At 32.2% G+C, this 25965-nt stretch overlaps 1 protein-coding gene across 2 annotated transcripts in view; it reads right to left on the reverse strand.

Annotated features, from left to right (window-relative positions):
• The window catches only part of MGAT4C (MGAT4 family member C), a 669114-nt gene that overhangs the window by 526833 nt on the left and 116316 nt on the right, over window positions 1-25965 (reverse strand). The window lies entirely within an intron of this gene.

Consider the following 25965-nt stretch of genomic DNA (forward strand, 5'->3'; position numbering starts at 1 on the left):
GAGTTTTTCCTTTTTCTGTTTTTCTTTTTTTTTAATTAGTTTCAGGTGTATGAAACAAAGAGGGGATTAAAAAGCACAAATTGGTAACCACAAGATTGTCATGGCAATATAATCAATAATGTTGTAGATTTTGTAGGGTGTCACATGGGCACTTGTCTTATTAGGGAGATGACTTCATGGATGGTGTAGATGCCTGACCACTGCAGTGTACACCTGAAGCTGAAGCTGAATAATACGGAATGTCAACTATAATTTAATATACATATAGTCACGGGATGTGGAGTACAGCATAGGGAAGTCCAGCCTTATTTGAAGGTGGGTACAAACGCTTCAGTGCAAGGAATTTGCAAATCCCAGTGCCATTTGTGTGACCATCCCATTTCTAAGAAAGGAAAGTAACGGGATATTTTAGTTACCACATTAAGCCTAAATTCACTTTATTTCAAAGCTGTGGTCTCCATGCAATCTTCCATTTTTTATTTAGCTTCCCCTGTGGGTCTGCTGAGATGAAAATAAAACCAATCATGTTGTGTTCTGATTAATTAACATCATTCTCATTATATGAGTTTAGCATACAGAGAGAAATCTGTTTGCTCTGTGCAGAACAAAACAGATTTTGAGACTCAAAGGAACAAGATTATATTCTTAACTGTAATGTATTTACCAAATAACTGTTAGGAGACAAACTGTGATCTCTCTGTCTCTCTCTGTCTCTCTCTGTCTCTGTCTCTCTCTGTCTCTCTCTGTCTCTCTCTCTCTCTCTCTCTCTCTCTCTCTCTCTCTCTCTCTCAGTCTCTCTCACTGATTCATTATTTTATTTCCTCAGATTTTACAGTAGGCAGTTGATAAAACCGTATTGTACTAAATTAAAATCATATGGGGATTAATGTAATAATCCCTATATACAAGAGGGAATATCTATTTTTATTTCCAATTCAGCCAGTCCTGTGGGAAGTCCCATGCAGTCTACATAGGTGATTGGTAACATAACAATCATGACCTGATGTGCAATATGAGTTAGCACTTCCCACATATCTGATCTAGAGTGTATCTGCAACTTCCCACATTTGTAGTCTCATGAACTCTTCTAACTCTTCATGCAGTTTACCTTTGTGATCTTGGCATTTTATCATTCACATATGCTGAGTATTTCCACAGTCTTGATTGTATGATATGATGATATTAAAATGGAACAGCCAGGGAATCATAGACAGTTGGAGAAAATGGTAATCTAAAGTTCACAAAGTCCAAATTTGTCATTTTATATCTACACTATGATTGAGAACCTTGGGAATAGAAATAAGATTTCCCTATTCCCATAACATGAGATAAAGTCACACCTAGGAGAATAAAAATGAGAATTTATATTCCAAGGAGGTACACACGTTAGAAATCATCATCCAAAATGTCTCCCGCTCATCTATATTATTCAATACTAATTGTAATTGCGGATATTTTCCTTTGTATAAACAAGCAAACAAAAACAAAATAACCTAGGAAAAGGAAATTCACAAGATATAGTATATTATGTTTAAATGTAAATAAGTTGCTAAAAGCTAAACAAAAATAATTCTGTACTTCAATAATTATGTTGATAATCACAACTACAAAGATGATGACAAAAGTAATGCAAGTTCATGTTAATACAGTAACACTAAAGTTCATGTATTAAGATATAAAACTCTCAGCCCTGTCCCTAAATTCCATGTGTCACATAAAATCACTTTTCATTATTGTTTTTCTCCCGTAGTATATCCTGTATGTCGCAAATAGGTCTGTTTCATTTTTACCTTAATATTCTATTGAAGGGATATATCATAATTTATCCTATCAGTCCTCTACTCAGCACATTATGTGAGTTTTAGTCTTAGCTTTCACCAAAAATGCAACAATGAATGTAGCTTTATAAATATTCCCAATATAGTTGGTGTATAATTTCCTATGAATGATATGTCTGTGTCACAGATAATCGGAGGGGTGGGGCAGGGGAGAGACCTGCAACATGTGGTAAAAGACTCAGTTCTTTAAATGGAAATGAGCTTTTTTCAATCTACTTGAAAAATATAAAATGGGCACGAATAGATTCCCCCAAAATTCATAAATAAATGATCATAAAACATGTGAAACTTACGTAACTTTACTCATCCTAAATAAGTGCAAGATGAAATATTGCCATTTGTGACAACGTGCATGAATCTTGAGATTATTATGCTAAGCAAAATAAGTCAGACAGAAAAAGTAGAGAACCATATGATTTCCTTGATATGTGGTACATAAAACTGAAAACAACAAAGGAACAAGACAAATGAAGAAACAAAAAATCATAGACACAGATAATAGTTCAGGTTACCAGAGGGTATGGGGAAGGGCTGTGGTAGATGAGGGTAAAAGGGGTCAAATATATGGTGATGGAAAGAGAAGTGACTCTGGTGGTGAGCACATAATGTGATATATAGATGATGTATTACAGAATTGTACACCTGAAACCTATGTAACTTTACTAGGTTTAAAGTTGTCACCCCAATAAACTTTAATTACAAAAAAAAATCAAAAATGTTTCATTTTCCTTCCCCTAACAATTTGGCAAAGATACGAACATGTGTTACCACTGAGCTTTGGTGAATTTGTGTGGTCACAGTGGCACTCTTACACTGTTAAAGAGCATGTAAAGTAATACAAACTCTTTGCAGTATGATATGGCAATATCTATACATAATTATAATTTTGTATTAGTATTAAACTTTCCTGGGACTTAAAAAAAATAAAAGTGAAAATAGTTTAAAGTTGCTAGAATATGAAACATGCCATAAGTATGTACAGTCGGGATATGTGCGGGGGTAGTGTGTTGATTTATGTATGAGTGCCACCTAAGTTCATTTCAATCACATTTAGTTTATTCACTTGGTTACATTCTGAAGGAATGAATTCATTCTGATCATTTTGTCTGTGGTTGAGAAAATTGAACTCTAACAGATTGCAGTCCCAGAAAAAATTGCCTAGTGTTAGAGCTGCAAGTAATTGCTAAACTCCCACGTGCCTCAGGGGAGAAAGTATGTCCTTGATTAGAAAAACATGCAAGGAAATAGAGGCAGTAAGCTCATAGCTGCTCCTAGTTAATGGACAAGATAGCATTCTCTGTTAAGTGCTTTAGAGAAACAAGGCACATTCATATCCATTTGCACTAGAGGATTAATTTATATTCCAAGAGAAATGTTAAAATTCTAATCATTCTTCATCATTAAGTAAGGATTCTATATCTTCTCATTACCATATAGAGGGGCAGTTTAATTCAAATGAGGTAGATAAATAAATCCAAGGGATTTATTTAAATTCATTTAATATACAATTCTAAATTATATACTTCTGACAACACTGCCACAAATTAAATAGGATAGTTTAATGTTCAATTATAATGGATCATCTTGTCAAAAAATAAATATGGTACAGCAATATAAAAACTTAGATTGTTTATAGTATACCAGAGAGTATTACATTATTTTTCTGTCTTTCAAGGAGAAAAAAATGTATTTTTCCCCCTATTCACATTATTTCTGATTAGATTTTTACCATAAATTGATATATAATTTATACATCAACTTGGATCATCAAAAGATATATATGTATATAATATACATATATATAATATATAGTATATATACTATATATATACTATATATTATATATATAATATACATATATTCAAAATCACTTTATATATTCAACTATATGGAGTTATTTCACTATATATATTCTTTATATATTCTTCGTTATTTACTTATGATCAAAAACACAATTGTCTCCAATATCTACTAATAACTTAAAGAAACACTGAAGAGAGCTGAAAAAAAAGATAATAAATAGTAAATGAAAAAATTGAAGTGTATACACATAAATGTGCCCATAATGGTACCAAATCAACAGTATCTGACAAGAATGTACTTAAATTAATTCCATATTTAGAAAAGTGTGTATCACATAAATATTTATATGCATATCTACAGTTTATGTATGAAGTGTTAGGTGTGTCAATAATTCTGTCAAAGAAAAAGCAAATTGTTCCTAGAAGAATAAAAATTTTTTATGGTGAATAGTCAAACTACTCTTCCGATTCTCTCAGATTAAAAACAAATAAGAAACAATGACTAATTACTACAACCAAAACAACAATTGGAACAACAACAAACACACTTAAAGATATAGAAATTAAAGTGCTAACAAATATTATCCTAATTTCTATATAAAGATATAGAAATTAAAGTGCTAACAAATATTATATGTATATGTATATATATGTATATATCTTATCTAATATATATGTGTATATATATATATATATATATATATATATATATATATATATATATGGATTTCATATATATATGAAGCACAGTCATGCTTTTCACAGGCATGTCATTGTACCTTAACTTAGAATCTCTTAAAGAAAATAATGGAAATTATTTAAATGAAATGGCATTCTAATCTATTGTGTGTAGGTACAAATCAAGAAAAAATGACAAAAATTCAATAACAAATTAATATGGAGAGAGTTACATCTATATCCACACAGAGAAAAATGAAAGTGATAATTTTGAGCTTTTATTTATTTATTGAATTATTTAAGTATAGTTGGTAATATTATACTATTTTTATTAGTTTCAGGTGTACAATATAGTGATTCAACATTTTTATATCTTACAATGTGATCATACCGCTAATTCTAATAATCATCTGTCACTGTGAAAACTTATCACAATATTATTAACTATATTCCCCTTCATGTTTTTCACCCATCTCTTCCGTCTACCCTCTGCTTTAAACTAGAAACTATGAGTAACATTGTAGCTTAGCCTGAGTCAATACATAATAAAGCTACAACTTTTCTTGTTATTTAAATATTGATCATTCAACTTGTTTGCTTAAACAAACTTAATATTATTTAGTGCATTGTATATACCTAGAGTTATTCTTAGCAAACAATATCTTATGAAGAAAAGAGTATTATTTTTCTTTTCCATAAGTGAGAAAAACAATCTTTATTGTTATTAGGGAACTTTCTCAATAATATGCAAGGAAAAGACAGAACTAAGTTAATTAAAAAAATAATTGAAAATCTTTCAAGGAATTTAACACATTTTAAATGAAATAAGAAATGGTCAATATGATACTTGAATGTTCTATTGTTTCAGGATTTTAAAGAGAGGTCAAGTACTGTTATTGTATTCTTTAATGCCTTCTGTCCATTTTGGTCATGGGCAGATTAACTGTTTTAAAACACAAAATGCACATAATTCAACTATTTCAAGTCCCTGAAGAAACCCAAAATGCTGTTTTGAAGGACGTGTGCATCCACATGTTCAATGTAGCATTGTTTACAATGGTCAAGATGTGGAGGAGCCTGGTGGTCTGTCAATGGAAAAATGGATAAAGAAGTGGTGCATATATAAAATAGAGTGTTGCTCAGCCATGGAAAGGAATGGGTTCTTGCCATCTGCGGCAGCATGGATGGACGTGGAGGGCACTGTGCTGAGTGGAATATGTCAGACAGAGAAAGACAGATGAAATATGATTTCAATTATATGTGGAATATAAAGAACAAAATAAACAAACAAAACAGAAACAAACTAATAGATAAAGAGAACACTTTGATGGTTGCCAGACAGAAAGGTTATTGGGGGGTGTGGATGAAAAAGGGAAAAGGATTAAGAAGTACAGATTAGATTGTACAAAGTAGTCAGGAGGTTGTAGGGCACAGCATAAGGAACAGTCAATTGTAATAACTATTCATGGTGTCATATGGATAATAGATTTATCAGGGTGATAGATGGGAATGGTGTTGGGAGGCAAAGTAAAAAAGTTGAATGGGTTAAGAAGTATAAACTGGTAGTTACATAATAATCATGAGTATGTGAAGTATAGCACAGGGAATATTGTCAACGATATGATAATAACTGTGTATAGTGCCAGGTGGGTACTAGACTCGTCAGGAGGATCCTTCTTAAGGTATTAGGTTTGTGCAAGAGTAATTGCAGTTTAAAAGGTTAAACATAATTGCAAAAACCGCAATCATTTTTTCACAAATATCTAAATGTCTAACCACTATGCTGCACACCTGAAATTAATATAAAATAATATTGAATGTCAACGGTAATTGAAAAAATTAAAAAAGGGGGAAATAAAAGGTTTAAATTTCCAGATATAAAACATATAAGTCACAGGGATGTGATACACTGAATAGGAAATATAGTTAATAATATCATGATAGTGTGGTATGGGGTCAGATGGTTGTTGGATTTATTATGATGATAACTTCTTTAGGTATATAAATGTTGAAAAACAATGATGTATACCTGAAACTAATATAGCACTGCATGTTAGCTATATTTTAATAGGAATGTAAATTGGTACAGGCACTTAGAAAACTGTATGGAGTTTTCCCCCAAAATTAAGAATAGAATTAACATAGGACTCAGCAATCCCTCTTCTGGGTATCTACCCCAAAAATCAGAAAACATTTATCCATAAAGATATATGTACCCCAATGTTCACTGCAGCATTATTACTATGACCAAAACATGAAAACAACCAAAGTGTCCTTCAATAGATAATTGGATAAAAAAGATATGTGGTGTATATACACAATGGAATACTATTCTGCCATAAGAAAAGATGAAATAATGCCATTTGCAACAACATGGATGGATGTTGAGATTACTATGTTCATTTACATAAGTCAGACAGAAAAAGTCGAGAATCACATGAGTTCACTGATACGTGGGATATAAAACAGAAAGCAACAAAGGAACAAGACAAACAAACAAGCAAAAACTCATAGACACAGAAAATAGTTTAGTGATTACCATAGAGTCAGATGGGAATTGGTGTTGTAAAGGGGTTCAAATATATGGTGATGGAAGGAGAACTGAATCTGGGTGGTAAACACACAATGTGATATATCGATGATAGAAATGTACACTTGAAACCTATATAATTTTACAAATCAATGTCACCCTATAAATTTAATAAAAATTTTAAAAAATCTTTAAAAAATGAAAAGAAAGCTCCAGAAGGAACTGTTTTAGCTAACTGTTTGGTCAAACAACCTCAAGGGTAATGTGACCTTTCCTAATAACAAAACAATGACAACAATAAGAGTTGTTTTGTTCATTTTTAAATTGTATTCATGGCTCTCTCATAAGTGCTCTGCTTAAATTACTTCATTTCATTTTTAAAGAAAACTATTAAAACATAATTATTATTAGTCTCCCATTGAATAACTTCTCTATGTTCTTGGAAAACAAGCATCGTTATTCTGTTAGGAGAGAACATCTTTCCCAACTTAAGTTTTGGGTCAGCCCTCTGACTCGGTCAGGCTAGAGTGGTAGGAATGACCTTTCTCTTTTCCATTTAGTATGATAGGTTTTGCTTCCTACTACAACACAAAATGGAAAGGCTGAATACTATTAGAAATGAGTTTTTCTATAAGGGAAAATAAAACATATGTTTACTACAATGAACTTCCAAATTGTTCTGTAATTTTTATTAATGAATCTATAAAGCAGAAAATAAAGCAAGTATTTCAATAAACTTTATGTCCTTATTATTGTATTAATAAATACTTATAGAATAATATATAAAGAAGAAAGAAAGAATAAGCCAAAGTTATAAGGCATCTAATATTTTTACTGGGCACTCAAGCGATTTCCCTCAGTACTAACAATCATTCTATGAGACAGATTTTATTATCCAACATTCGTTGAAGAGTTAACTTGATTAGAGACAGTGACATTAATTTTCTTGTCCTAAGTCACACTAATGGGACAGAGTTTTGAATCCAGATAAGGACTCCATCTCTATATGAAGTATGACAAATAAAGTATTACTTTTATGACTTAAATGCTTTTACGAATAACAAAATAAACTCATGTCATATCAACTATATCCCTGGAGTGAATAATTTTTCATATTTTGTGTTCCTTCATTCACACTGAGCAGCCTCATGTTTTAGTAACTTCCTGTGGCTGTGTCCCCCCTTATCAAATTATAAATAAAATCACTATTGAAAACTTTTCTCACAGGAAAGAACAGACATATTCTCTAGAACCACTAATCAGATTCAAACACGAGAGAACTTTAATTTGGTTGTGGAAGTTGTTTGGGGCTGAAACAGATAATCGTTGCCTTTACAAAACTGTTTTAGTGTTTTTCAAGTATTGTACTGACAACATAGAGTTAAAAGACTGATACTTCTGTCTTCCAAGATTTTGTAAACTGCCTAATCTACCTTAACTATCATCTATCTATCTATCTATCTATCTATCTATCTATCTATCTATCTATCTATCTATCTATCATCTAATGTGTGTGTATATATACATATACATAAAATGTACATACACATACACACATTTTTTCTGCTTAAACTAGCTAGAATGGATAGTTTCATTTGCCATCAAGAAGCTGGATTAATCAAGTGACACCGTATAATTAAGTGTTAAACTTTATGATATACATTATTAAGAATGGTCATATTTCACAGGAATGTAGGAAAGGAATTCTCATAAGAGAATTGGAAATCTGGACCTCTGAAATATGGGTCGGGTTTAGGATGGATTTAGAATGGAAAAAGGAATTCCATCTAAGAGAAATAATATGAAAGACAAAAATGTAGAATTTTTAAGACTCATCGGTGAGAAATAGCAAATACAACTGAATAAAATTTGTGAGGATCAGGCTGGAATACAATCTAGGATTAAGCTTCGTAGGTGTTGTGCACCAAATTTGAGAGGCTCTTGGGAAATTTTAGCATTGATGTTTTATAAGTGGAAAGTTACTTTAGAGAAAATGGCAAGTTATAAAACAGGCACAATGTAGTGGTAAAATAATAATGGAGATCAGAAGGTTTTGGCACCAGACCAAACATCTATCATTACCACACGGGGGACATGAGACCAGTTGTTTCACTTTTGTGAGGTACTACAGGAGAGGATATTATGTTACACAATCTCTAGAATTCCTTTCAGTATATGGTGCTGTGATGAAAGTTCTTTAAAAGGAGTATTAGTATAGTAGGATAAATGTAAATAGAGAGAGGCCAGAATCACTGAATCTTTATGTTTATTGTGATGATCCAAGCGTGAGACAAGGATAGGTGCAGAGGGATTAAAAAGAATGTAATGAAAGGAAAACCCTTACAGTTTTATGTTACTGCATATTGGGATAAATAGAAATGTGTGATTTTATTGAAAGGCAGAAAACTTGAAGGAGAAAACCAATTTGTGTAAAGTTGGTAAGTTTTCATATAGGTATAATATTTATGCAAACACAGTTTGATATTTTCTATAATTTTATTACTCTTTCTCAGGGACAGAAACCCTATTTAAATGGCCCAGTTCAAAGTAAAAGTGTCGGGCCTCTTGTTAAAGATTATTAAGCATTTCAACACAGCAACAGCAGAGCCAGAAACCAACAATTGGGTCCTTTTCAATGTGGGACCCTGTTCGTCTCCATAGATCAAGTTCCTGAAGCCTACCCTACTCTAGGAACTGAAACCCAGTTTTAAATGTAGAACTTTCTATTTTGATATATTGTCACATGCTAGAGATAGTTTTTCACATTATATATAAATATCTATTTACTAAAGAATGTTCTTTAGATTTCAATTTTGTGACAGTGCCTATTTCATCCATCTATAAAATGAGAAAAATCTTATTTAAGATTGTAGTATAAGAAACATGCGGGGAATTAAGAGATAACCTAAAAACACATTATGTATTGAAAAGACATACAAAGTTTTTAAAAGTTTAAATATTTTTGAAATATATAAATATAAAATCTCATCTCCTTTATCCTACATCAATAAAATATAATATCCTAACTCAAGAAAAAATAAAAGGGTAGAATAGGAAAAATGTGTTTTTCAAAATTGAGATGTTACCACTTCTTGACCCATGAAGAAAACAATCAATGCCTAACCAAAAAAAAAGGAAAGACAAATCTTCATAGTGTATATACCGTGTTTCCCCGAAAATATCACCTAACCGGAAAATAAGCCCTAGCATGATTTTCAGGATGACATCCCCTGAACATATGCCCTAATGTATCTTTTGGAGCAAAACTTAATATAAGACCCAGTCTTACTTTCAGGGAAATATGGTAAGTCAAAAGTAAAACCTCATTAAACCTGAGTGTATTCAAAGTTCTAGGCTATATTATCAGCACAGGATAAATAAATGCTTTGGGGGATGCAGGAAACACCTGAGTTGTGTCCAACATTTCATGAGTTCAGAGGCCACTTGACAAAGCTTCTGTTTCATCTGATGACACTGTAACTCATGACAAAATTATTCTTTTGAAAGTTGGATTTTCCTTTGAGCATTAATGATTAAAATTGTGCATAGCACAGCATTTTCTTTTCTGTTTTTTTTTTTTTTTTTTCAGATTTTCAACTTCTAGCCACAACACACACACACACACACACACACATTTAATTTTGAAGGACATAAAAATGGAGTATCTTGGTCTTTGTATCCCGGTATCAAGAAGGAAAAACTCCATTGAGTCTACACATACAATGTAGCTAACAACTGCAGACAATATTTTCCTCTTATGATTCCTTTCCCTAACAAAGTCTGTATTTTTTCACAACCCAATACTTATGGATCTATAGCCATAAAGTCAGAAAATGAAAAGGGACCCTCTCACCATGAGAACTATAATGAGCATTGATAAAATTATTTCATGGCAAGGGATTTTGTTAAAAGGTTAGCAGTGCAAAAGTTTAGTCCATCTACCATTGCTAACTATTTATTCTGAAAATCTCTACAGACCGAATTTGTATTTAATTTTTGTAAAATTGTTCCACTCAAATATGTCATTCCTAGCATTACATTCAACAGTCTGTTTCTGTTGAAGATAAAAATGTTGTCATTAACTAATGTCTTCTTATGTACAACAGATGTTTTAAATGCTGGGTTCTTTTTAACTAGATTTAATATAAAGGTAGCTATGAGACTGTACACTCCCTCTGTGAATATTATTGATTTTGATGAATTGGTTCTGTTTTCCTCTCCCAAATGACAATATGTTCAAACAGCTGTCAAACATTTTAACCAACAAGTATTAGGTTGACCCTACCCTCTGAGGATGCATCATCGTTTTCTGAAAACTTTAATTCATCTTCTTGAGTTATCACATCATAATAAATGCAATTGTTATGGTGAAAGGCTTATAAGAGATAACATCTATTAAATCTATTAATATTATTGAGATTGAAAGGGCTTGTGCCTCCACTGTAAAGGTGTGTGAAGTGTGTGTGTGTGTGTGTGTGTGTGTGTGTGTGTGTGTACACTTTTGGAAGGCCACACTTTAGGAAAGGATAGTTTCTTTCTAATTTCATATTACAAAATATATCTAATGACATCCACATAAAAATAGATTTTTAAAATTAAGCCGCAATTTTTATTGACTATGGTGTTATCAAATTATGCCATGATTATTTTTTTAAAGGTGAAAACTAATGGCATCTTTGTTCAGGTTCTTATTTCAATTGAAATAACTGTGTTTCAGCCTTAAGTATGATGTCTGTTTTTGATAGAGTCTCCTTATCAGGTTAAGAAAATACATTTCTCCTGCTAATTTACTGAGATAATTTTGTTTGAAAATGTGTGTTGAATTTTATCAAATATCTTTTGGCATCTATAGAAGTGATTATATATATTTTTTATCGTTTAATCAGTCAATATATTGAAATAAATGAATATCATTTTTAGTAATGAAATATCCCTAAATTCCTGATGTAAATACTACTTAAAATTATATAGTATTTTTGTAACTTTCTTCTGCATGTTAGCAATCTAGGAGAGTATAGAGATGGTACAAAGAAACACTGTCATAAGATGTGTCAAAAAGGATTTCATATAAGGATGTTTAACATAAACGATAACTTATTAGGATAATGATACCAACTGAATCAATCAAAAGAGGATGGAATAGCAGGAAACTGAAGCCTGGGAGATATGCATAGATAAAGAAAGGGGAAAAAAGACATTCTAATCTAAGACAACACCAGGAAAAACAGATCTTATGGCACTCATTCAGTCAGTCAATCATTCAGTTCATCAGCCGTGTGTCTGCTCTTTCATTTTATCATTTATTGTTTCATCTATTAAGGTACTGAGTATTATTTGTTAAAGGTATTGTGATTTATGGCAGCAGGTGAGAATAAAATATAAGCCAAACATAAAAATAAAAATATTTTTGGTATACAAAGTAATTTAAACAGTTATGGTAGAAGCAGACTGGAAAATACACATAGTACATATAGTGAGTTGGTTTTACTGTGTCATGTGTGTCATCATAGTAAGCATTGGAAAAATTTCATATTTATAATAAAATAACTAAATTTCTACTAGAGGAATAAACCTGGTAGTCATCCATTAAAAAAGTAACAGTACCTCTTTCAGGTATGGAAAAGTCAGGGAATGACTTATTTGCCATAGCACAGGTTAGCCATTTAATTGTTGTTCGTCTTTAATTTTCTGCTTCTATTGGGGGCACTGCACCTTGTGAACTAGTGTTCCAATGTTCTCAGTGTTACGTTTGCAGAGTCTATCTCTGTATCTGACAAATTAAGTCCTCAGTAAATATTTAGAAAGAAGAGCGAGTTGGAGGGAGTAAGGAAATCAGATATAGGAAGGAAAGAAGGAAGGAAGGAAGGAGAGAAGGAATTAAAGAAAGAGAAAGATAAAGGCATTGTTTGATAATCTGTTAAAATAATACAGATAAGATATGAGTTAGCATAAGATAGCTTCAAGCAAAAATGAACAAAAACATCATCAGCATTAAGACTATTTAATAACATCTGACATATCTAAGGAATTAGTGTTAAGTAAGAATTCACCATAAATCACACTAACATTTATCTCATTATTTGAATCAACCCATATATAGTTATATATAAAAATATCTAATTAACTCCTCTGTTTAAAAGGAAGTATGACAATAGTTTAGTGGTTACCAGAGGGTAAGGGGTGGGGGGTTGATGAGGGTAAAAGGGATCAAATATATGGTGATGGAAGGACAACTGACTCTGGGTGATGAACACACAATATCATATATAGAAGATGTACTGCAGAATTTCACACCTGAAACCTATGTAACTTGACTAACAATTGTCACCCCTATAAACTCTAATTTTAAAAAAGTATAATAATAATAACAATAATGCTTTAATTGATTCAGATAAGTTATAACCAACACATAAAAGTTTTTTAAAAGATGTCCATGTTCCTTTTTGGGATATATGTAAACATGAAGACATTGGAGAAGTGAATGACCTATCATAGAACCATAAAAGTGCAGATTCATTTTCAAATATGCCACATTTCAGCTCTTAGGTTCTTAGGTATCATTCCTGCGTTCATTTATTTTCCTAATCAATATGTATTGTATATATGTCCAAATAAGTTTATTCCTTTTCCTTTGGAATTATAGTATATTTTCTCTAGAGTTAATTGATGTTTTAAATCAATATTAGTATGTTGGTGTATGAATGCTTTAAGTTTACTAGTAATGACATCATCTAAATTTCAAAAGAGAAAATGCTTTCAAATCAAGTAGTTTTAATATATTTCTGATAGAGAAATGGTGAACAAAAGTAAGTACTATGTTCTTATCTTTTTATTTCATTTATTCACCTGAAGTTAATTGATTCATTTATAATCTAAGACCTATTGTTTTTGGCAAATAACAATATAATGTGTTAGTATAACATATTTTTTGTTGTTGCCATTATAAAATAAATGTTTTATTGGTTTTCTAAAAGATGTGAAGTAAATTGCTTCCTAATTGCCAAGAACATTTATAAACCATTATTTGTCTGTTAGAGAAGGTAAGTATAGATATTAAACAGGACAATATGTACCAATTAAGCTAGATAAACATGAAAATTAAGAAACTATTTTGATAAACAACATGCATTCTAATTTGGCTTGTAGAGAGTAACTTACTACCTTTACTTCATAAAGTGGCTCTAAGTAATATTACCTTTTTGATGCCTCTTGTTGGTGTACATTAATATTTGAAAATAAATGTGACAAAATATAAATTAACTCATCTCATTCAGCATTTTTCACTTGTAGAAAAGAAAGTGACATTAAAATGAAAATCAGTTATAGAAGCACAAATGTACTGGCATGACAGTTCTGTCTAGTTTTACCATTCCTTTACTTCCTGAAAAATAAAAGGGGTAAACCCATCTAGAAGCTACAAATAGTTTACAAGTCAATGCATATGCCATTGCATTATGGAAAGTTTATAAAAAGAAGAAAAATGAATTTAATCTATTTGAATGTTCTATGCACTGAATGTCTTATTCTACTGGTAGGTGGTAACTGTCAACTGATGACAGACATATGCTTTGTAATCGTGACATGCCAATTACCAAGAAAAAAATGTCTTTGTGTATTTAAATGTTAAGTTCAGAATGTTAGGAGACATTCGCTTACCCAGACTTCCAGAGGAACATTATGCAAGTATTGGGAGCATGGGGTAATCTCTTGTCCATTAAACGTATTCTCACCTCCTAGCAGTATATACCATACTCGGAGCTATTTTTATTGCTCTGATGACAGAATTGCACTGTCCAATAGTGAAAATGAATTTGCACTAATCTTGTCATGGTTTCTCACTGCTTGTGGCAACCAGGATTTGAAACATAATTGTTATGAAATAATGGAAAAATTAGTGGCTCCAATATGGAAACAAAATCAACTCATTCGCTCTCTTCTTGGCCAACCAACCTACTGTGGATTATTATACAAATTTAAAAAAAGTAAGAAAAAAAAACAATAAAAAAAACCCAAAATATTAATTACAGTTATCACAATAACCCTAGCTCAGAAAGAAATGTTTGAAACAAATCTAATCAATTACAACAAAATACACCGAAACCATTCTTAAATGGCTTGTATAAGAACATGGATTCAACCAAAATAAAAAATCAAGAATATTATGTCAATAGTTTACCATATTCATACTGGAGGAGAAAACAACATTCTTATTAAAATCTAAGGTCCCCTCACTCACTCTAAACTCTAACCCTTTTGTTCCTTTTTTATGACTAAAACTTCTGAGAGTGTTTTCTTTCTGAATTGTAGGTTGCCATGTAATTATTATCATCAAAATCTGAAGAGGTAGATTATGCTGTCAGAAATGTACAGCATATCCCATTAGTCTCAATTAGTAATTGCTTTTTTTTTTTTTTTTAGTAATTGTTTCTTCATAAGTGTTTTTAAAAGCCCAAAATGCTAAATCCTGGGGTTATCTGAGGGACAAATTCATCTCTTGATCTCTTGGAAAGCTATTAATTTATAAAAGTGTTTTTATTGGAACAATAGAAAACAACATGAAAAATCAGCTTAAGCATGAATTAAGAGAAATAAAAGTGCTAGAAACAAATAAAACAATTAGTTAAGGTGAACCTCAATAATCCCGTAACTTAATGGAACTCTAGGTCTATGTATTTATAAAAGTATGAGTAGCATGGACGTTTTGATGATTTGCAAAGAGAACATCTCATTTTACAATATGCGTATTTCCTTAGTATATCCACTTCATGTTTTATTATCACGGGACTTGATATAAATTATTGGTTACTTAAGTTATAAAGTTTCATGCTCTTTTCTTTCTCAGACTTTTTCTTTCTCCTTCCATCTTTCCTTAAATTTATTTAAACCAATAATCCTCAACCAGGAGTGATTTTGTCCCCTGATGATATTTGGAAATATCTAGAGACAGTTTTGGTAGTCACAACTAAAACAATCATGTGACACTGGTAGTTAGTGAAAACAGGGCAGGGATGCTGCTAAACGTTCAACAGAAATGATCTGGCCCCAAATGCCAATCGTGCTGCTTTGAGGAATCCTTATCTAAAACATAATAGTCTAATAAATTCTGTCCATTTCTCATATATTTTCTAAAGAAGAAATGTTCTAAATATTTCATAGTTCTTGTTCTGGTTACTTATTGTTGTGTAACAGCCCATGATAGTAGCCTAAAACAATTGCATCATTACTTTTGTTCATGAATTCAGCGCTTGAGTGGGCTCAGCTAATAAGTGCTAGCCTGACGTAGGTCTCTCAGGCAGCATTCTGGCCACAGGGATGGGGCTATTTTGAAGACTTCATCACATGCATAGCTGATTCCTGGCCTGCAAAGACTCAGACAGCTAGTGCCAGAGCAGATGTTCCATAAAAGCCTCGCAGGAATTGCACAGGTTTTTATCTGAGGTCTCACAGTATGCTTTCTACTACTTTTTATTTTACAAGACAATAGAAATGTCCTTGTCCAGATTCGAGGAGTATGAACACTAACCCCACCTCTTGAATTAATGAGTGTTAAAGAACTTGCAAGCATAGTCCACCTTTTTTTCACAAAGTACTTACATTCTTTTCACAACCAAAACACACTAACTCCTTTCTAAGACCCCAAAATGTATCATATATTGCAGTATCAGACTCAGGTCCAAGTTTTGGCATCTTGTTGTCTAAATCAGGTTCATGTACACAGAAGGCTACTTGGGTTTTGTAGTTATTCCAGTGCAGCTCCATCAGTATTTTCTCTCTCAATCTGAAGGTTGTGAACTGAAGAGACTGGTTATCTTTCCACCCTAGAGCCAAGATATAATGGTGACTCAGGCATAGGATGACTGCTCTATACACTCCCATTCAAAATATGTAAAACAGGAGCCAAACAGTCACTGATTCATAGCGTCTCTGCAATCCATCTGGGTACATGTTGCCAGGTTCTTAAAATGACTTAATGTTATGACTGCAAATGCTTTTCCATAGTTCTTGGATCTATCTCCTGGGTCTTGATTTGGCTTTCTGAGTCATTCTTCCTTTTTCATATAAGTTATTGGAGTTTGCAGCTGAGTTCTCAGCCTATGTGTTGCCCATAGAAATTCTGCCGTCAAAGTGCTCTTTTAATTTGATGCTATCTCTGTCTTTTTCAGTCCAATCTGATAAAATTTCTTAAAAACTATGGAGTTTTTTTTTAGGTATTGATTTACAATTTTACTATTAGAGAAAACACATGATCACAAATAATTTTGGGGAAAGCTCTTTTCTATATTGCGCTTCTTTTAAGGCTCCTGGGGGGAAACCCTTAAAATTCTATGATATCCTATTGTTTACCAGAGAGCAGTAAGACACACAGTGTTAGCATGCTTAGAAGGCTGTTTGTCTCTATGAGAGGATGTATAAAATATGACCTTCGTTTTTTTGTTTGTTTGTTTTTTAATTTTTTATTAAATTTATTTGGGTGACATTGGTTAGGAAAGGTTTCAAGTGTACAATTCTTAATACATCATCTATATATCACATTTTGTTCACCACCCAGAGTCAGTTTTTCCATCACCATATATTTGACCCCCTTTACACTCTTTTACTACCCCCCTGCCCTTACCCTCTGGTAACCACTAAACTGCTGTCTGTGTCTAAGAGTTTTGTTCTTTTGTCTTGTTCATTTGTTGCTTTCAGTTTTATATCCCAAATATGAGTGAAATCATATAGGGCTCAGCTTTTTCTGTCTAACTTATTTCGCTTAGCATGATAATCTTAAAATTCATCCAGGTTGTTGCAAATGGCAGTATTTTATCTTCTCTTATGGCTGAGTAATATTCCATTACATAAAGTCTGACAATTAAGTTCACAAACTTGTTGCAATGATGTTGCTAACCTTTTTGGATATCAGAGGGATTGTTCATTATGAATTTGTACCAACTGGACAAACAGGTAACCAAATTTACTATTTGGTAGTGCTGAAAATGCTGCATGAAAAAGTTAGACAACATGAACTTTTCGCCAACAATTAATTCATGGCTCTTGCATCACAACAGTGTATGTACCAGCTCACATAGCACTGCCTGTGAAGGGGTTTTTAGCAAGTAAATGAATAACTATATTGGAACACCCTCCTTACTCACCTAATCTGGCCCCCAATGACTTCTTTCTTTACCCAAAGATAAAGGAAATATTCAGAGGAAGATATTTTGATGACATTCAGGACATCAAGGGAAATACGACGACAGCTCTGATGGCCATTCCGGAAAAGGGTTCCAAAATTGCTTTGAAGGGTGGTCTAGGCACTGGAGTCAGTGCACAGCTTCCCAAGGGGAGTACTTTGAAGATGACCATAGTGATATTCAGCAATGAGGTATGTAGCCCTTTTTCTAGGGTGAGTTCGTGAACTTCATTATCAGACCACATCTTCTTTATCCAATCATCTATCCAAGGATCCTTTGGTTGTTTCCACGTCTTGGCTACTGTGAATAATGCTGCATTGAACTTAGGGTTACATGTATCTTTACTGATAAATGCTTTCAGATATTTTGGGTAGATACCCAGAAGAGGGATTTGTCGGTCGTGATAATTCTATTATTAATTTTTTGAGGAAACTCCATGCTATTTTCCATGGTGGCTGTACCAGTTTATATTCCCACCAGCAGTGTATGAGGGTTCCTTTTACTCTACAACCTTTTCAATACTCTTATTACTTGTCTTGTTGACGATAGCCATTCTAGCAAGTCTCAGGTGGTATCTCATTGGGGTTTTGATTTGCATTACCCTAACAGCTAGTGAAGTTGAGCATTTTTTCACATATCTGTTGGCCGTTTGTATGTATTCTTGGGAGAAGTGTCTGTTCAGGTCCTCAGCCAATTTTTTAATTGGATTGTTTATTTTTTGTTTTTGAGTTGTATGAGTTCTTCATAAATTTTGGATATTAGCCCCTTATCAAAGGTGTTGTTTGCAAATATCCTCTCTCATTTTGTTGGTTGCCTCTTTGTTATGTTGTTGTTTTCATTTGCTGTTCAGAAGCTTTTTAGTTTGATACAGTCTCATTCATTTATATTTGCTTTTACTTCACTTGTCTTTGAGGTCAAATTTATCAAATCCTCTATGAACGCAAGATGCATAAGTTTAGTACCTATGCTTTCTTTTACATAGCTTATTCTTTCAGGTCTTGTGTTTAGGTCTTTGATCCACTTTGAGTTAATTTTGATATATGGTGACAAATAGCAATCTAGGATTTTTCTTTTGCAAGTGGCTGTCAAATTTTTCCAGCACTATTTATTGAAGAGAATTTCTTTCCTCCATTGTATATTTTTGGCTGCTTTTTCCAAAATTATCTGCTCCTACAAGTGTGGGTTTATTTCTGCTTCTCAATTCTATTCCATTGGTCTGTGTGTCTGTTTTTCTGCCAATGCCATGCTGTTTCAATTACTTTTGCTTTGTAGTATAAATTGAGTCATGTAGTATGATACATCAGCCTCCAGCCTTGTTCTTTTTTCTCAGAATTGCTTTGGCTATTTGGGGTCTTTTATGATTCTATATACATCTGATGATTTCTTTCCTATTTCTTAAAAAAAAAAAAAAATCACTGGGGTTTTGATGGGTAGTGTATTAAATCTGTATATTGCTTTGGGTAATATGGTTATTATAACTATGTTGATTCTTCCAATCTATGAACACAAAATATCTTTCCATTTCTTTGAGTCTTCTTTAATTTATTTTAATAATATCTTACAATTTTCAGTGTACGGATCCTTCACACCCTTTGCCAAATTTATTCCTAAGTAGTTTATATATTATTTTTTGTTATAATTACAAAAGGATTTTTTAAAATTTTGTTTTCTGAAATTTCATTGTACATTTGTAGGAATGCAGTGGATTTTTACATTGGTTTTCTATTCTGCAACTTTACAGTATTTGTTTAATGTTTCTAATAGTTTTTTGGTCAAGTCTTTAAGGTTTTTCTATATAAGAACCATGTCATCTGCAAAAAGTGACAATTTAACTTCTTCATTCCCAATTTGGATGTCTTTTATTTTTTTCCTCTTCCCTTATTGCTCTGGCTAGGTTTTCCAATACCATGTTGAATGACAATGGTGAAAGAGGACATCCCTGTCATGTTCCTGATCACTGAGTGAAGCTTTCAGTTTTTCACCATTAAGTATGATACTAGCTCTGTGTTTGTTGCATGTGGCCTTTATTATGCTGAGGTGGTTTCATTCTATACCTATTTTATTATGTGTTTTGATCATAAATGGATGTTGTATCTTGTCAAATGCTTTTCCTGCACTATTGATATGATATCCTTTTTTTACCCTTTATTTTATGTGGTATGTTACATTGATTGAAATGCATATGTTGAACCATCCTTGCTCCCCTGGAATGAACCTCGCTTGATTGTGATGTATAATAATTTTAATATATTCTTATATTCAATTTGCTAATATTTTTTACCTTAAGTCTTTCTTACTTGTTAAGAAAAGCCCATCTTGAATTTGAACTGTGACTGGAATTCCTCTCTTAACACTTTCACAGCATTCATTGATTTCAAGTTTGTTCTCCAAAATGTGTCAAAAATCCACAAAAACATAATGACAATATTTATATATTTTCAAATAAATACAGTTAATGTGCTACATTTTAATAAAATAAATAAATTTTTATTTTAAAGTATAAAAATTCCCTCTTGTCATTCATTCTTGAAAAACACAAATATAGAAAGATATACTTTTGTTTTCCTATGTAAACTTCCTTTCTGGAACACTGAGCTTATGGGGTAAAGTCTAATGCCACAGTCATTGGCATGGAAATATCATTTAACTATTGTACATCATCACAGTAAATTTGAAAATACTTAGTGGTCTATAGAGTTAGGGAATGAAAAACACTTATTTTTTGAAACAAGAAAATATCAACTGCTTTATATATCCTCTAATTTTGGCTTAAAATTAAACATTTTTTTTTTTCAAAATCTCTTGCTTCATCTCTCTACACCGTGTTCTCAGGATAGCTAGATTTCTTGATTGCTGAAGGTTCTCAAAGCAAGTGGCTCAAGATAGATCTACAAAAGCTACATGAACTTCTTAAATCTAGCCTTTAGACAGAGTAATGCAATATCACTTTTTCTGCAATCTATTCAAAGAGGCAATCACAAAGACCATCCTGGTTAAAACGAAATGGTCAGACTTGACCTGATAAGAGAATTGTGACATGTTTTAGTCTATGAAAAGCTTTATATGTTATCTTTCCTTTGAACTAGTACTCCAATTAAGTCCTATTAATGTCAACATTCATATCTTCTGTCTATGATTTTGTTTTTCCCCACAATGATCTAGCTTCCAACTCTCTTTTGTCTCTTGAAAATTTGATTCAATTACCCATCCAAAAAGAATTAATGAAGAGATATTTGTTTCAGGAGCAATAGGGAAAAGTAAACGGAATAAAATACATTGTTCATGACATTAGGGCACCTCATTGGTTATTTGAAGGAAATTCTAAAGTATGAAATACAATTCTAGGATATAAATTAATATAAGAGCATTTAAAAATTATTTTTTTTACCAGTTCACCAACGTAAAATACATGGGTCATTTATAGAAATTCCAGTTGATAAATAAATCCCCTTATTGACATCAAGGATACAGATGGTTGAAGGCTGGAAAATGAAAAGAGATTATTTAAAGAATATTTTTTGCAGAGAGCTAAACAAGAAGTTCTATATTCCGTCCTCCCCATAACCCCTCTTACACCCACATTTCAAAAGTGTAGGGCAAAGCTAATCCCAAATTGTTAGAAGAACTTTAACAGGCCAATTGGGATCTGGTATGTGTGATAATGTGGAATGGCTCTTGATCCATGCTTGAGAAAGCTAACGGGGAAAAACAGAAGGTTGCAGGTGCAAAAATCACACTACTTGCCCTGATGATGGATCAAAAATGCAAGAATCTGCTGTCCCAGGTGAGGGTCTAGCAAAAGGTGCACTGGCCTGCAGTCATTTAAAAAGGCATCTTAGCCAAAAGAATAATCTTCCAAGACCTCAGCCAAAGCTGCTGGTATGCACTATGTCACCATTTGAGGGTTATTAGAAAAAGGAAAATGAAAGAAAGAAAAAAAAGCATAATGAAGAGATACCCTGACCAAACTGAGGAAGGGAAATAGCAACAAGAGGGTCACAGAAACGCTCCATAAGGAGAATTAAAATTTTGACAAGAGCAATACATCTAGCGTAGAGAGTTTGGATTTATCTTTAAAATTATCTTAGCTGTTTCCTTACCTTCCTTTCCTACTTTGATCATGGAGACTGAAGAGTCCTTGGCTAAAAAGCTGACTGTGGATGGGGGAATGTTAGTAGGAAATAATGAAGAACTACTGACTGTTCTGCCTTGTATTACAAGGTCCCAAAAAAGGAAGGGAAAATATTTAACTTTAGGGTCAGCATCTGATTATATGTGTTTAATCATTTAAATTTTACTAAATCAGCATTGTGTTTTTGTTGTAAAGTCACCACAAGGCATTTGCTAACCTAAGATTAAAAAACAAAAAGGTATGGGACCTCCTAGAAGGTCCATACTGTATTCCCAGTTGTGTGAGTCCATGATACTGGTAACAGGCAGCATACAACACTTCGATAGCACCTTCTATTGTATATTTTAAAATAGTAGATGCTATGGCATTTAGTGTGAGTAGAATCTTAGGCCAGATATATTAGTCTCAGGAAATTCAATGAAAGAAAGAACTGTGGATAATATTTATTATTATGGTCTTTCTAAATCACCCCATATGTTAAGAGCATACATCATACATTAAGCAAATATCAATATAAATAACAAGGAGGGTAAATAGAAGATTCTTATTGCTGAGTTAGCACTTTAGCACAAGTAGTCATCCTTTAGTATTTTTTTATTGTGACTTTTTTCTTCCCCATCAGTGATCTCAAAAATTAAGGAAAAGAGGATAACGGCAGGAGGAAGGCACTGGTAGCTAGGCATACCAGGATACAAGCATGGTACGAACTGAAAGAGAGGGAAATCTAGCATCACAAAAGGTCTTATAAGACTCTATGCATGCAGCCTCTACAACAATCCTAAAAGACACTGAAAAACAGTGCCAGTGTCCTTAGTGTCCTTAGAACAATTAAACCTCTGAAACAGAGGTCCGTTCTTTATATACCAACAAGAGATTGAAAATTTATAATTCTGCTATAGGGTCTTTTCTTAGAAATTAACTTCCTGAAAAATAAAACACACACACACACACACACACACACACACACACACACACACACACTGTAAAAACTTATGTAAATGCCTCATTTTCCTCTACTTTAAAAAATTTTGTGGGAAGTCTAAATCTTGGTCACACAACAACTTCGGAATTCTACTTATATATTATTATCAAGGCCACCTCAGAGAATAATCTAGAACTCTTAGTATATCATATTGTACCAAGTCAATATTTTTTAGTAGGTTTATCAAGAATCAATCTCAAAATAACAATGCCATTTTTTTTAAAAAAAGTTAATATATTGGCAGATGTTACTTAAAAGATTCTAGGTCTCAAGGTATGACATAAGGCCTCTGTTTCTATTTGTATCTCAGATTTGTTTTACTCTGTTCCCTCAGAGTAGCAAACAGGGACAAAACAAAGACCTAACTTGTTTTATTCACACACCCCTAAACCTGTCTGTCTGACAAATGGTATAGTGACCCAAATTTTATAGACCTGAGTCATATACGTTCATCCTTCATTCTGGTGTTGTGGGTTATGAGGGATGGGAGATGGATCCCCACTAATTAATACACAGTAATATGTTGAATAAACTGGGTAATTTTAGTGGAAGAGATATGGTGTTCAGATGAAAAAACATGTTTACCATATTCCTAAATATGCTAAAACTCATGGGTATTTCTGAACATTTTTCCTGTTTCTTGAGAAGAATATGGAGACTTGTGCTGCATTAGAGTTGAATTGGTATTTCAAGGCTATACAACAATTGTATACACTGATAGCTCATCATACAATGCTTATTTAATAATATGTACATTTGGCTAAGAAGCTGGCTCTTATTACTCTTTGAATTTTGAGAATATCAACCAACTAATGTTGACCAGTTCATCACTGCTTTTTAAAAAATACAAAATTAAATACTTTGTAAAATGCTATGATAATCTTTTTCAATTGTCTGGAGATTTAATAAAAAATAAAATGCAACAACTACAATAAGATTCACTGGTAACTATGTAAGAAGCATGTAATGAAATTTCTAATTTCTGAAAATATTTCTGAAATTGCATGTTTGCAAATTAAATACTCATATGTCCTAACTTGTTTAAGTAACAATTAAAAGAGGAAAGCAAAAGAGAGACAAGGCACTTTGGGACTTAAAGGATATGAGATTTCTGTGTAATCATACATAAAATTTTCCTATATTTGGACATGTATTTGTTCTACATAATATCCATGCATTATAAATTTGAATTCTATAGAATGCTGAAAAAAAATTCAAACCTGAAATAAAATGTTTTATAAATTATTGCTACATATTATTTTTTAAATATAAAACACTTGCATTATGATTCAAAACTTATGATTCAAAACTAATGCTATGTCATTAATTATGATTCAAGATGATGAAAGGCCAATTAGCAACCCAACAATTGATCATTCTCTTAAAATCTTGATTTCACAATGTAAAGTGCAAGATGCAACAATCTTTTAGACCTCTTCAACACTGCTGCTACTCCCCAAATTATGAAGACTTATATACTTAAACTTTGATGGAATTATAAACATCCCTAATAATTTTCTGAAGTTTGTTCATTAATAAGTGTTTCAAAACCAGGTAATCCAGTGCTTTAAATTTATTACTATCACTTCTAGAACTATCTTTTGGGGCCTCTGCTTTCTTTGGTCTAATACTTTATAAGGAGTGTTTAAGCAATAATTTTATACATACATTGATTATTATATATATTATGTATGTGTATATGTATAAATCAATAATGGCCTAAACTTCTCAACCATATATGCAGTAACAACAATTGACCATATATGCAGTAACAATTAATTAATCAGAAATTCATTCATTCATTCATGGGACTTCAGAAAGAATAAGACATGCTATTTTTGGGAAATAGAGTTTGCTTTTAATGGAATGCCATTATAATAACATTAACATAAATAAATTTTTTGTGAGATTACTGAATGTTTAAAAACCAATACTAACTCACTTTAAAAAGATATTCATTAATAAAGACTACTGATGTAAAAATCAAATTTTCTGAATCTTATGGCATTATCTAGTACTTTACATTATTATATATCCTAAAACAACAGATTGAAACTGAGGAATCTATTTAAAAATTGAAAGAATACTACATTTTCCTATTTCCCCCAATTTTTTAATGAATCAGAAGCTATGTAAAAAATAATTATTATTTAATTGGTTCCTCATTGGTTATTTCCCAGTTCTCTGAATCTCAGGGAACTTAAACAAATTGGGTATAAATGACAATGACTTTGGTTAGACTAGATCAGACAAAAGACTCCCCAGGAAATTGCATAGACAGAGATTAAAGTAACCAACACTCCCTTCTATACCTGTGTACCCCATGCAATTGCCACACCTGTGTTTAAAATACTTTAGTCAAGTATTATGACTTTCTAATAATATGGTGAAAAATTATGGCATCTTAAACAAGCTCCTTTCCAACATTGAAACAGATTCTAAATTGCATTATGGTTGCGTTTTTCCTACATGTGTAGTAATTAATACTTTGTTTTACTTCTATAAAGAAATATAATAGAAAACATCTACAGTGTAGGATAATATAGGAAATATATGATCACTCTCCAAAACTCTCACAGAAGAATAACAATGTCTAAAGATTATGAATCCTTCTCTAACAATCAACACCAGAGAATATAGTCCTTTAGATGTGCATTTCAAAATTTCACATAATCATAACAGAAGCATCATTTATAACTTAACAAAAGACAGTTTGAAACATCTGAAATTTGAGTGACATCACTCATGACATAACTATACCTTCCTCTTAAAATGTAAGCTAAATATATCAAATTAAATCATGGTAGTATGAACCTACCTTATCTTTAT

Source organism: Rhinolophus sinicus, chromosome 1, assembly GCF_057876585.1.
Source record: "Rhinolophus sinicus isolate RSI-liver-muscle chromosome 1, RSI-T2T, whole genome shotgun sequence".
Lineage (NCBI taxonomy): Eukaryota > Metazoa > Chordata > Mammalia > Chiroptera > Rhinolophidae > Rhinolophus > Rhinolophus sinicus.